Here is a 15,496-nt window from a genome sequence, read left to right as displayed (position 1 = left end):
AAAGCAAACCTCATTGAAAATGTATAGAAAATAACAGTTCATATAATATTTAGCTTGACCTCTGAGGAGGAGGAGTTTCAAGCCCTATTTTAAACCCTATCAGTCAAAATAGCCATAAAGTAGAAACTTCAAATATTTCAATTCAGTAAGGGTTATCAGAGAAAGACCTGTGGGGCTGAAGCATGGCCACTTGTTTTGAGTGACTCTCACCCAGTGTGAAGGTCACTAGGCTCCATTTCTGAATTGAGAGTGTGAACCTCACGCAATTCATTATTAATGCCTAAATATTCCTGCATAACTGTCATGATTATGCAAAAAGAGAGGAGGTCAGAACAATAGGTGAAAATGAAATCTCTCTCTTTTCTCTCTCTCTTTCTCTAAACAGCAGCGATTCTGATGCCTCTAAATCTAGCGGCAAGCGAGACCCCCTGCAACCCACACGGGTTAATCCTCTATGACTGTTAAAATTTCCATGAGATGCTGGCTGAATCCGGAATTAGGGTGGAATGAACCATGCACTTCATCCAAATGATTGTTTTCTCCTTTTTGGTGGAATTCCACAGTGAATTTTACAGACCTTTTGTCGGAATACAAACTAGCCATAAACAAAAGCAAACAACATTTTAAGCTTTTATCTCTTGGCTAATGCATCTGTGAAGGGGGTTTAAAAAAGCATAGTAGATTATTGTTTAATATTATTTGTCTTTCTTTTCATTTATATATTTATTTTCTTGAGACAGTAAAGGTTTATAAAGGCCGATGCACAATAGAGGTTTTGTTCCATGTCATGCTTTTTCAATCTTTTATTCAACCTTTAAACATATTTAAGAGTTTCAAAGCCTTGAGAGACGTGTGTGTATGTGTGTGTGTTACACTTTAACAGTGAATTAAAATCAAGTCTCTGGCATATATAGAGAGGAGGAAGATTCATCTGTGGTTCATCTCTGAGTAAACTCGCAGGCAAACATTGGCAATCCTTCCCCATGGCCCTGTTTCATATTAGACAAACTCTAACAGAAACCAGCATTTGCGTAATTAAGGGAGAGAGGAGGAGAGAGGAGGAGAGAGGAGGAGATGTTCATTAAACTGACGCAAATATTCAGAGGTGTGATTATGCATAAACACAGATATGAATGATAAATAGAGGATATTATTCTGTTTGAATATAAAAAGAGAAAAGCTGACAATGTATAGAAATATATATATTTCTTTCAACAGCACAAATGAAAGTGAAAGAGAATGCTTCAAAGCACACTGTGTCAATTGTATTTATATTATGCCTGCGATTTTTGGAAGAAAAATAAATAAGAAGAATGCATGCATGAATGTATCTTGCAACCCTTTTATGTATTTAAAAGGGTTGCAAGGTACTGGATTACAGTCTAAATTAAGCTACTTCTAGGCGATATGTTATTTTTAATAAATTCATGCTAATGTTATTTTAATCTTTGATCTTTTTTAATAAACTTTAACAGTGTTGTGCATGACAAATGCAGTTCACACTGCAAATTGAATTGTAAAAATGTAATTATATTCCAGTCATTCCACCAACGCAGATACTATGTTGTATTATTTAAACTGTTTTCTACAGTTCAGAAGATGACCATTTTAGGGATACAGAAATATATTTTCATGCTATCTCTCACACACACGCTGGGATATGGGCTGCTATTGCTTGAAGAACGTAATGAGACAACAAGGTGTACCCATATTTGTTGAGAATACCTACAGTTCTCGGTATAATGCATTCAGGCTCATGTGTCTAGGGATGACCATCAAGGGAACGACTCTCAAAGATTATCTGATTCTGTTCTCTGTGGGGTCGTGATAAGAGCCCACATGGACACGCAGCATGTTTTAATTCAGATGGAAAGATCGCTGCTATCTTTCTCTAAGGGCTAGAGCTCTGGCTTATAGTATATTAATGATTTCCATTAAGAGCTCTTCATGCGCTTTTAGAGCGGTATGAGTGTTCAGATCTCACCGATATCGTTGTTCCATTATCTGAGAACGGAATGTTTACCGGCTAATTACTTCGGCTGTGATTGGCTGGATCACAGATGCTTTGTCAGTTATGGCAGTTGTGACAGACTTCTCACTCCGCTGTCTGGCTGCCCAGTCATGAGCTGGTATTTCTGTTGACCTGCAGGAATATACAGTCTCTCTCTCTCTCTCTCTCTCTGTCTCACTGCCTCACCACCTCTCTTATGTTATGGTTTCTCAAATGTCTCTGCGTGTGTCTGGAACGTCAACAGTCTTAATGTAGAGCTGGTGGGAAATGTCAAAGAAAGGAGGGGAATCTTAGTGGAGTGTCCATTTTCATATGGGGATATTTTCACAAGAGCTATTGCAACCACTCTCAGTTCCATTAAACCAAAAATGTCATTGAATTATTGCATTGTTAGCAATTAGCTAGGAAGCACTAGCATGCATATGACACAAGTTTGAAAATTTGGATTTAGAGGTTTTAAAACAACACTAAGTTGAGTAAAAGATGGATATTAATTTTTGACACTGATCTTTAAAAATGTTTTTACCTAACAGCTGTCATTCCACACCTCACGCTATCCTTTCTGCTAGCATTAGAAATGGGAAGTGATGCACGCAGTAGTGTCCTGCCACCACTCGGCCCCCGCTCTGCTCGCAGGCAGGTTAGAGGCACCCATCTTTAAATGCTTCAGCTGCTCTGAACGGCCACTACAACATTCACAAATTCTGCTGTCTGCTTTCCACTCCATCGCCCCTGTTCCCTGTCACAGCGTTGGCGTGCAGGCCCAGCTTACCCCAGGCTAAGGGCTGTCTCCACTGATCCAAGCCTCCTCCTGCTGGGGGACCCTGGACCTGCTACACACCACTGAAAAAAAAAAAATAATAATAAAAATTCTGAAAAGCACAAAAGCATGTCCATGTCTATTTTCGACTTTAAAAGTGACTGTGCCTTTATTTCATGAAGAGATGTTTTCAGGCAAAAAGGCATGTCATTGAGAAATACGAAACGCTATTCCAAAATGAATAGTGAATAGCTTCTTTCTCGTATTTATCAGTGAAGTTGGTTGTGGGTATAGCTGTCTTTAGAAACCTCTCACCACCTCTAGCTGATGTTTGCTCATCGTTTGTAACAATGGAGCCTCAGTCGATGCCAGCGAGCAATTGAATTACCACACATGAAAGTGTCATTTAAATACCAAACCCCAGTTTAAGTAATCGCCCATAAAGAGATATTTAAGTGGAGTTTTAAGCAGCTCTCTAATGGCTGCTGCCGCCTTTTAGCGAGCCGCTGCCTCCCTCAGACTGGTGATTATGAGGCAGAGGTGAGGAGGTCTCACGTGTAGGTCAGTTTGCAGGTTCTACTCTCAGCTGCCAATCTCTGCTTTAGTGGCAGAGCAGTTGAGTCTCGCTCCTTATCTTGTAAGCTGTCATCCTCCAGGTGGTCTGTTGGAAATTATGTTCAATAAACACTCATTCAGAACCTCTTATCCTCAATTTAATGCCTCATCCTAGATTTGAAACTCCCACACTTTGTCCAAGACCAATGTTAGGTGTGCAGGTATATATGTGTGTGTGTGTGTGTGTGTGTGTGTGTGTGAGTGCGAGTGCGTGTAAGTGTGTGTGTGTTTCTGACCCTGTTATCTTTCTGCATTTGCATTAAAAAGTGTGTTTTTAAAAATAATTATAATAAGAATTAATATATATTTATTTTATGTTTTAGAACATATCTGGGTGAAATATGGTAGGTTCACACACTCTGTCTGAGTAGAGTATATTCACAGTTTTTTTGCCCTTGCATTAAAGGATGAAAAAGATGTCATTTCTCTCACAGAGTAATGTTATTATTTTTGGTTAGAGGATAAAGGACGCCGTGGTCTCTGGTTTAGCAGCAGAACCTTGCCTCTCCAGGCAGTGTTTAATGAAAACATTGACATGGACATTTTGGGTCCCTTTTACATTACACAGACACACTCATGCATGGCGCTGGTTGGATGTGGTATTATGTGAGAGGTCAGAGGTCACAGAGGAGGGATGTGTTGTTAATTTCACAGGGTTAGGGAACTGTGGACTCACATGGAATACAGATCACTTAACACAGACCTGCCACGACGCGCCAACTCTCTCTTTTGACCCCTCCCCCATCTCCTTGTTTGTTAAGCACATATTTTAGGCCAGTGAACCAGAGTACATGTAGAAGTAAGCACAATGTCTGTGGGGAAAAGGGGTCTGGCATAGTACCAAGAGAAGTGACATTAGTCCCGTAGCTGTGAGTGTGTGTGCCCCTGCTGGTGTGTGATTAGTTCTGTTTCACAATGACAGCATTGTCAGTGTTAGCCACTTCTCGTCTCTAATAGGCAGTGTATGTATCAGTGTGTGTGTGTGTGTGAACTCTTATCTCACGGGTTGTGTAGATCTTAGTCTTTCAAATGATGCATTTAAGAAAACAGATTCCTAATGTGATTCGCAGAATAAAGTTAAAATTATTTGCATCACAAACAAGCCTCTCCTAATTGGTGCATATTGACGATAAGTTTGCTAATAGCTTCTCTCGTTTAATGTGCTAACGTTTGTTAATCGGTGATTACATTTCAAAACCTCTCATGCTGTCACTTGATGCATGAAAATCCGAAAGCTTTTTGGCTCCCCAGATAAAGAAATGACAGTCATGCAGCTTCCCAACTGTTAGTGAAGGAAAACCTTTTAGTCTCGCTGGGCTAAATATCTCACTCATCTGTTCAAAAAGTAAAATTCCCCTCTTTATAGGATTGTGCCTAAGCCCTTCATTCTTCAGATAAAGTAAATCAGGCTGCATACTTTCACTGTTTAAGCTTCAAAAGGGCTATCCACTGAAATCGGAGATGCCGTCTACCTTTTTAGATTACACTGTGAGGAGATATAGAAATCATACAAAAGAATACAACGCTCGGCCTCCCATACTGCAGAGGAGGAATTATCGCACTCTTTGGCAAGTGCTGCCGCTTTGCACAAATATTTCAGTCATGGCTTTGAATGAAATCTTGCAGTCATTCATTTGAAATTCAACTGAAGGTTTCAGTCAATATTTGCTCTAGAAATATGCAAGTCCCTCTGTGAGACGGCGATACAAAAATCTCTGAGATTGGAAACAGGGTGAGGGACCTCTCAACTGCCATATTTTACATTTTGGTATTATTCATTTCTTTTGGCTTATATATAGTCACCTCATCCATGGCTCATCTATTGTTTGTTACTCTTCACAAGAGGCTTGTTGTGTATTCTTCCTCTCAGTTTTAATAAGCTGAACCAAATCATCTCTTTTTTTTCTACAGGCAGCTTCATCTCTGCAAATAAACGGTGACTTTATTCCCGTGAAATCCTCAGATGACACAGATCTTTCTTTTGCATAAAGCATGAAGAACGGCCCTAATATGGTTGGCATTCATCTCTTTAAGTGGACATTTGCATGACTCCTGGAAAGAAAGCAAAAAAAAATTAAAATGAAAGAAAGAGCCAAGGAAATGAGCGTAAAGAGTGACCAGTCTCCTGTGGAGACACTAGAGGTTTGGGATGACATATGACAGATGTGACAGTGCTGGGGGGGAGGGGCGGTTGATGCACAGGGGGCTAGTCTGGTTTGAGAAAGGGGTAGGGGGGTGGTATTAGGCCGATGAGGGTGGTGGGATGGGCCTAGCGGGGTGTATTAGGCCAATGAGGGTGGTGGGATGGGCCTAGCTGCATCTTTGTTCCAATTATGGCACGTGGATTGCTGTCAACCCGAATGCACCCAAAGTAAGGACACTATTGATCTAATGTCAGACAGACCGGCCAGCTGCCAGGACCCTCCAGTACCACTGAACCTTCAACTCCCCCCTACCCATGCCCCCCTGCCCTCTTAAACGGCTGCTGAAATCAGGTTAAGGCTGGCAGGTAGGGGTGTACACTGGAGGTCAGCGTGGTTCTCTGCTAAATGCTCCTCAGACTGCTGGACGAGGCTGACTTGAGAGTGATACAGGCCATACTACTGTCTGTATGTGTCCATCTGTGAGAAGCGGAACGATTGTGTATGTGTGTTTGTGTGTTTATGGGCACCTCTTCCCCTGTGCGTGCTGAAAAGTGGTTGATTCGAGATGATGAAAAGGCCATTGCAATTAGTCTGCTCTGGTTAGCTGTGCTGGGGTGGTGCCTCAGCGTTTGAGCGTGTGGCAGCTGCCGATAACTTCAGCTTCCAGAAAACAGACAATTAGACCCGAGTGGATCGAGCCGGCATCCGTCAGCTGTACAGACCTTTGGAACAGTCACAACAAAACGTCCCAGCAGTTCAATAGGCAACGATACACACAGCTCCACTGTTTAACATTAGTTAATCAAGACACATTTACACACAGCACACTGCATTCACGTTTTGAGTTAGTTATTTTATATATTCTCATCTTACTTTGCTTATATATAAAACCAGAATTTGGAGCAGAATGGTTTTTGAAGAGGTTTGGTGCAATGTGTTTTTTTAATACAAATAAATATTGAAGTTAACATGAAACAATATTCACAAACAATCTTATTTCTGTAATATGACATATTTCAGAGTGAAGAATGATGTTTAAAAATAAGTAGAAATACGTAGGGCATGATGCACTGGATGTATTCTAGGAATTTTCTATATATATAGTATATATATATATATATATATATTAGGGCTGTCAGTAGGGTTGGGTATCGTTTGGGGTTTTTTCGATACCGGTGTCAAATCAATACTTTAAAAACGGTTCCGGTGCCTGAACCGATACTTATTAAAAAATAAATAAATAAATAAAAATTCCCCCAAAAAATTATGGATTGGCCATTAGAACAGAAATAGAATATAGAGTGCAAATGTTAGAGGGTCAAGTTTTTTAATATTAAAAAACCAAGCAGATAAAATTAGAAGTAGCATTAGAATAGAGAGTGCTAGTGTTAGCGGGTCAAATGAAGATGAAAGAGATGTGTTTTCAGCCGTTTCTTGAAAATATTAAGGACTCAGCTGCTTGGATTGAGCTGGGCAGGTCATTCCACCAGGAGGGAACAGTTAATGTAGAAGACCATGAAAGTGAAAAAATAAGTGAAAGTGACGTGACATGTGGCCAAGTATGGTGATCCATAATCGGACCCATACATTTATCCCATCCAAAGTGCACACACACCCGAAGCAGTGGGCAGCCATTTTTTTGCTGCGGCGCCCGGGGAGCAGTTGGGGGTTCGGTGCCTGCTCAAGGGCACCTCAGTCGTGGTATTGAAGGAGGGAGAGAGCGCTGTACATTCACTCCCCCCACCTACAATCCCTGCCGGTACGAGACTTGAACCCGCAACCTTTGAGTTACGAGCACTCTCTAACCATTAGGCCACGACTTCCCCGTGGGTATCCCTTCCCCACTTGGGAAAATCAACCCATGGCAACAGTTTAAAAGTAGCCCAATTCTGTGGAAAAAACACGGACTTGGCAACCCTGCATCCAACAAGAGCTACCAGAGTCAGCTTTGACTGATCACAGGTCGAGAATAGGGAGAGATGACTGACAAGACCATGCTGGAGTATTTGCTGCTCAACAGATTCTGAGCTCATTGACAAATATCTTGGATATTTGTCTCATCCTCAATCTCATAATAATCTCACCGATCGGTCTGCTTCAAGTTGAACACATAGCTGCTGCTGCCACCTTATGACAATAGATTTACACTTCAAATTAGGTAGTCTGTCATCAATGACAGTAGCTCATTGGAAAAGTATGGAAAATGCCCTTAATTTAGTTTGCACTAATAAATGCTGCTGCTGCCTGCCAGCTGCAATCACCAATGAAACGTTTTTTTCCCCTATATCGTCATAAATATCGTTATCGCAAATATTCTTGTAATACCGTGATATAATTTTAAGGCTATATCGCCCACCCCTACCAAGTAAGCTAATAAAGGTTTCCAGAGTTACTAGGTAGCAGGCATGGATTTTGCAGGATTTGAGCTAAATTCTGCATGGAATTGGCCCTCATGGCTGGATTTGAGGAACCCTGGTCAACATGCTCTAATAAATAATTATCTGGATTCTCTGTGCAACAAAACCCTTTTAGTTTTCATTGTGCAGCTAAACAATTACTTCTTGGAGGGCTTGAGGATAAACCTTCAGAAAATTATTTTGTTGAGAGGCATCAGATGACATTTCTGGTGTGATTTTGGACTCTTGCACAATGCAGGCACAGCCATATCTCCTGCTCATATTTAGGTGTTGTGTCCTTGTCTAGATCAATTCAGGGCAGGACGAGTGGCTCACATAGGTCTGTGTGAAGCTGATCTGGAAAAGGTGTGGAGGAGCGGATGTGGACCTGTTTGTGTCCTACGAAGCATCCCATTACCCCTTTTGGCTCTGTCTCCTCCATCACCTCTGGGGATAGATGGTCTGGTACAGATGTGGCTGAGGGCCTACTTGTGGCTGTTGGTAGAGGTGTTATTGAGGCCAGCAGGGGGTGCTCACCCTGTGGTCTGTGTGGGTCCTAGCACCACAGTATAGTGACGGGGACACTATACTGTCAAACAAGCACCGTCCTTTGGATGAGACGTTAAACCGAGGTCCTAACTCTCTGTGGTCATTAAAAATCCCATGGCTCTTCTCGTAAAGTGTAGGGGTGTAACCCCAGTGTCCTGGTCAAATTCCCTCCACTGGCCCTAGTCAGTCATGGCCTCCTAATAATCCCCATTCACGTGATTGGCTCTATGTCTCTCTCCTCTCCACCTGTAGTTGGTGTGTGGTGAGCGCACTGGTGCCGTTGTCCTGTGGCTGCCGTCGCATCATCCAGGTGGATGCTACACACTGGTGATGGTTGAGGAGAGACCCCACCCCACATGATTGTAAAGCACTTTGAATGTACAGCAATACACAATAAAGCGCTATATAAATGCCTCACTCATTCATAATTCATCCATGCGTGTGTCACAGCCCAGTCACCAGCCAGTCACTAAACCACATTAAGCACTCCATTTCCTGATCCCCAATCAACACAACTGCCGCCATTCACCTCATCACCTACCATATAAAATCAGTCACCTTTCGCTCCTTTATTGTCTGGTCTTGTCGTTGGTATTTCCTACATGTTGTGGGATACACTTCCCTACTCCTCACCAGCTCTACTCACCTGAATCACGGTGTCTCGATCCACCTTCCAGAGAATCCTACGTCTGTCCGCTCTCTTAGCCCTCGAACATGGAAAAGGAATATTAAACCAAGCTATCATGAGATAAGTCCAACGAACTATTCTAAAATACTTTCTGTTCACCTGAGTTTGTGCCTGATGTCTACGAAGACTCCTTTAGTTTAAGCTACCTGTGGATAAAGAAAGACTGTTTACTTTCCCTGTTTCTCCGTTAATATATGATATTATGTTGACTTCTGAACTTACCTGATTTCCAGTTCTGATCCCGGCTTCAATAAACTTGCTGTACTCACTTACCTGTGTTCTCTGTTATCTGTTTCATGACAGCGTGTTTGCGTCATATAAAGGAAAGGAAAAGAGGGGGAAAAAGCCAGGCAGTGAAAGTAACTTGAAGCCACAACAACTGAACCTCGTACCGGAAAGAGTTAACCGGCAAAAAGGTGACAGTATCCATAATAAAACATGAATCAACATAGTTTGCATAGCTTTACATTTGCTGTGTATTGACTAGGTTCAAAAAACAATTTTAATATTGATTACAATGCCAGTCTCTAACCCAGTTACTACTTTGATGTATTCGCCTATACTCTAAAACATGCTGGGTTAAAACAACCCAACTTGGGTTATTTGGCAACCCAGCGCTGGGTAAATATTGGACAGAACACATGCTGGGTTATTTTGACCCAGCTGGTTGGGTTAAACATTTTTACCCACCATGCTGGGTTGTTTAATTTAAGTTTTCTATTATTTAATAGATGGCCCAGGTCAGGAAGCAGACAGACTGGTTAAACCGACCGTCTGCTAGCTGCCTCATGTCACAGAAATCAGTTAATTCTCAGCACATAGAGACTCTTTCACCTAGATATCACACTATAGAGAGTTTGTCTGTTCCCCGAACTAGAAAATAGAAAAAAACGCCCAAACCAATTTAGGAGTAACAATTTAATTGATGTTCAACAAATAAAAAAACAGATTTAATACGGATAAACAAATGATAAAGCTTGGCTTATTGAATAGCAGGTCCCTTTCTACGAAAGCACTTTTTGTAAATTATATGATCATTGATCATAACCTAGATGTGCTCTATTTGACAGAAACCTGGCTAAAACCTGATGATTACATTATTTTAAACAAGTCTACCATTTATATCTCAGATCATTATCTAGTCTTGTGCAACCTTCAATAGCTAAAATTGTAAATTCTACTCCTTGTTACAAGTATGGTAGAACCATCACTTCTACCACAAAAGACTGCTTTGTAAGTAATCTTCTTGATTTATCTAAATTCCTTAGAATATCCAATACCTCAGAACAACTTGATGATGTAACAGAAACTATGGACTCTCTCTTTTCTAGCATTTATATACGGTTCCTCCTTTACGCTTAAGGAGGATTAAGGAAAACAGTCTGACACCATGGTATAATGAGCACACTCGCACCGTAAAGCGAGCGGCCCGGAAAATGGAGCGCAGCTGGAGGAGAACAAAACTAAAGGTATTTTGTATTGCTTGGTGGGAAAGTACCCTATCCTACAGAAAAGCATTTACAAACTGCTAGATCTGATTACTTTTCGTCTTTTTTTAGAATAAAACAAACATAACCCCAGGTATTTATTCAATACAGTGGCTAAATTCACAACAAATAAAGCATCAACAAGTGTTGACATTTCCCAACAGCACAACAGTAATGACTTTATGAACTACTTTACTTCCAAGATCGATATTTTTAGAGATAAAATTGTAACCATGCAGCCGTCAGCTACAGTAGATACAGGCAGATAGTGTGCTATAGATCCGCTGAGGAACAAGTCCACTCATTCTCTAGTATAGGAGAGGAAGAATTGTATAAACTTGTTAAATCATCTAAACCAACAACATGTATGTTAGACCCTATTCCATCTAAACTCCTAAAAGAGGTGCTTCCAGAAGTCATAGATCCTCTTCTGACTATTATTATATAAGGCTATACAACCATCTAGAAGTTACACCCTTATATTGCAGAAGATAAATGGTGCATAATTTAGAGGTTAATAGTTTAGAACTAGTTAATTACAGACCGATCTCGAATCTCCGTTTTCTGTCCAAGATACTAGAAAAGGTAGTATCCTCACAATTATATTCCTCCTTAGAGAAAAATAGCATCTGTGAGGATTTCCAGTCAGGATTTAGAACGTATCATAGTACTGAGACTGCTCTCATCAGAGTTATATTAGACCTGCTCTTATCATCTGATCGCGGTTGTATCTCTATTAGTGCTATTGGATCTTAGTACTGCAGTCGACACTATGGACCACAATAGACTAGACAACTTTGTTGGCATTAATGGAAGTGCATTAGCATGGTTCAAATTGTACTTATCTGACCACCATCAATTCGTAGCAGTGAATGAAGAGGTATCATATTGATCACAAGTGCAGTATGGAGTACCTCAAGGCTCAGTACTAGGGCCGTTACTTTTCACGCTTTACATGTTACCCTTGGGAGATATCATCAGGAAACATGGTGTTAGCTTTCACTGTTATGCTGATGATACTCAGCTCTATATTTCCTCGCGGCCCGGCGAAACATACCAATTGGAAAAACTAACGTAATACATAGTCGATATAAAAAAAGTGGATGACGAGTAATTTCTTACTGCTAAATTCTGAAAAAAAACAGAGGTGTTAATTGTAGAACACTGTGTAACACTCGATGGCTGCTCTGTCAATTCTTCGTCATCAATTAGGAACCTAGGTGTGCTATTTGATAGCAATATTTCCTTTGAAATCCACGTTTCTAGCATTTGTAAAACTGCAATTTTCCATCTCAAAAATATATCTAAATTACGATCTATGCTCTCAATGTCAAATGCAAAAATGTTAATTCATGCGTTCATGACCTCAAGGTTAAACTATTGTAACGCTTTATTGGGTGGTTGTTCTGCACGCTTAATAAAGAAACTCCAGCTGGTCAAAAATGCAGCAACTAGAGTTCTTACTAGAACCAGGAAGTATGACCATATTAGCCCGGTTCTATCAACACTGCACTGGCTCCCTATTAAACATCTTATAGATTTTAAAATCTTGTTTATTACTTATAAAGCCTCAGTATTTGAACGAGCTCTTATTGCATTATAGTCCTCCACGTCCACTGCGTTCTCAAAACTCTGGCAATTTGATAATACTTAGAATATCAAAATAAATTGCGGGCGGCAGATCCTTCTCCTATTTAGCGCCCAAACTCTGGGAGGCAGACACACTCTGTCAGTTTAAATCTAGATTAAAGACCCATCTCTTTAACCTAGCTTACACATAACACATTTCTAATATTCAAATCCATTAAAGGATTTTTAGGCTGCATTAATTAGGACAACCGGAGCAGGGAACACTTCCCATAAGAGCAGCTTTGGGGCTCTCTGATCACTGTTTAGTTCATCTTATACCGACCTACAGGCAGAAACTGAAATCAGCTAAACCTGTATTAAGGACTGTAAAAAGATGGACTAATGAAGCAGAGCAGGATTTACAAGCTTGTTTTGACTTCACTGATTGGAGCGTTTTTGAAGCTGCTGCCACCGATCTGGACGAGCTCACAGAGACTGTAACATCTTATATCAGTTTCTGTGAAGATATGTGCATTCCTACCAGGACTCATTTAACCTACAACAATGAAAAAAAAACTGTCTATTGTAATATACCTGCACACACAATTGTCAATTTATATATTTTTATTCCTTATTTACTTGTTCTATTTTTATTTTTATTATCTGTGTTTTTTGTTCTGTCACTGTCATTCTGTTACACTGTGGAAGCTTCTGTCACGAAAACAAATTCCTCGTATGTGTAAACATACCTGGCAATAAAGCTCATTCTGATTCTGATTCTGATAACACCCAATGTACTTGCTACATCGTTAGAAGAATGGCATCTACACTAATATTAGTATGTTTCTTTCTTATTAAACCATAGCCACCAGATCCAGTCTGTATCCAGATCAGATGGTCACTGCAGTCACCCGGAGCCAGTACGTATCCAGCCCAGATGGTGGATCAGCACCCAGAGAGGACCTCTACAACCCTGAATGTCAGCGGAGATCAGGACAACTAGATGAGCCCCAGAGACCGATCCCCAGTGAGGACCTTGTCTCCTAGACGGCCACCGGGACAAGACCACAGGAACCAGTTGAGTCCTCTGCACAATGTGACATTGCTGCAGCCTGGAATTGAACTGCTGGTATCGTCTGGCCAGAGGAGAACTGCCCCCCCGATTGAGCCTGGTTTCTCCCAAGGTTTTTTCTCCATTCTGTCACCGATGGGAGTTTTGGTTCCTTGTCGCTATCGCCTCTGGCTTGCTTAGTTGGGGACACTTAATTTCCATTGATATCGTCGACTTGATTGCACAGACACTATTTAAACTGAACTGAGCTGGAAGATGACATCACTGAATTAATGATCTACTTTAACTGAAAATGTAGTGTTTACTATTGTCATTTTGCATTGTTGACAATATTTTCCTAATTAATGCTGGTCTGTTGCTTTGACACAATCTGTATTGTTAAAAGCGCTATATAAATAAAGGTGTCTTGACTTAACTATACGCAAGAGCAATTTATTATTAAGCAAGAACACCCATGGACAAAATACAAAACAAATTGAATTTATTTGGGTGAATACAGCATAGTTTACAATATTACATACATCTAAAATCCTTTAACAAGCATTTAAGGAATAAAAAGGCACATTTAAAAGTATAATTTTAATTTAAGTGTATTCAGCCGTTCTCTTTAATCGCTTTTTACTGAAATAGTGCTAATTCTCGTGCCGTTGTGTCACCGAATTTGCGGGGGTATTGCGAACTTTAGACCGCGGCCTCGCGTTTCACTCGTAGCTGAGAGATGGCAAGACTGACTCCAAAACATGCCCAAAAACAAACAGTACTGAGATTAGAGAACAACTTAAACTCTGGGCGTTTTTTGGAATTTTCGCCTAAATTTTTCATACTCAAATTCAAATGTTTGCCCTACACACATACAATGGAGGAAATAAAAAAAATGGTTTCATTGTAAATAAAACCCTTTGAACTACAAAATATGAGTGGAATTCTTTATAAATAACATTATATACTTTTCAACTATTACTATAAACACAAAAAAACAGGCGCTTTTTGAGTTTTAATTCAATATATATTTTTTGAAATTCTGTAATTCAGGTTCTATTAGGCTCAACTCTCTGCAATTTACTTTGTTTGATGCCACTATATGCCAAAAAGTACCAGAAAAAAGAATCTTTCAAATAACAGCTTCTAAACAGGAGTTAGAACATTATTTGTGAAGCGATTGAAAATGTCCAATTCTGCATCGAAATGTGTCATGGTGAGTTTCCCTTGCAAAAACAGGCTTTATAAAACACATTAACCCCACAATCCTATTGTACTCTGTGCCATAAGCACTTTAATTGATTATTTATTGAATTATGTTTCATTTTTATGTTTTTCTAAGTAGTAATATACAAAATGGCACAAGCGAATTGGACCAAATATACCAAATCATATTGTGATTTCTACACTCAGTTTAATTCTTTCAGGATGCTCAAGACTGTCTACATTATAATAAATATATGGTCTATAACAACCTAAAATAGAATCCATATCCTCCAGCTTTATATCATTCCATTTATATGCATTCTGTATTGGGATAGTGATCACAGCATCTCTCACCTCAGCATCAGTTGAGCACAGCATCTCTCTCTCATCCTGCATCCAGCTGTGCTTGCCTCCGTGGTCCAGAGCTGGGCTAATCCGCTAGCCGCGAGCTACATTCTACATTCACAGCGTCAAACAAACATATGTTAGCTCATCTACACCGCACTGTAATAATCCATCTATATTTACTGAATATTTACTGTATACTTGCTGAAATGCCTAATGTACTGTACTTTTCTGTCAGCAAACAGTGTATCAGCGTGCTAGTATAGCTAACACGCTTCATAACAAAGGGTAACACTCTCAAACTCATGGAGAATCACTGCTAAAGTCTCCCCAGACACGCGTCCACTGCTCTCCAAGGCTCTCCACGGCGCGCTGACCGTTCTTCATCGTATATAACTTGTAATATGATAATCATAGACTGAAAGGATCCGAGACGCATTCGCTACAACTCTTCCGTGCGGACAAAAGCCTTCAATTCTCGCGTTATGGACTACATTCTCCAGAGACCACTGGCTGACCGAGCGGAAGGCGACCCCACTTTCTCTGCCCACTGTGCATTAACGTGACTTTGGACCCGTATCCGGGTCCGCATAGCTTAACTGGTTTTAACATCAAATTAAATTACACTCAGTATTATAACGAATAAAATCCATTTATGTTATGCAAGTCAAAGAA

The sequence above is a fragment of the Sinocyclocheilus grahami genome, unplaced genomic scaffold (assembly GCF_001515645.1).
Source record: "Sinocyclocheilus grahami isolate Dianchi unplaced genomic scaffold, SAMN03320097.WGS_v1.1 scaffold1126.1, whole genome shotgun sequence".
In the NCBI taxonomy this organism is placed as follows: domain Eukaryota; kingdom Metazoa; phylum Chordata; class Actinopteri; order Cypriniformes; family Cyprinidae; genus Sinocyclocheilus; species Sinocyclocheilus grahami.
The sequence above is the reverse complement of the archived record's forward strand: the minus strand, read 5'-3'. Positions refer to the sequence as shown.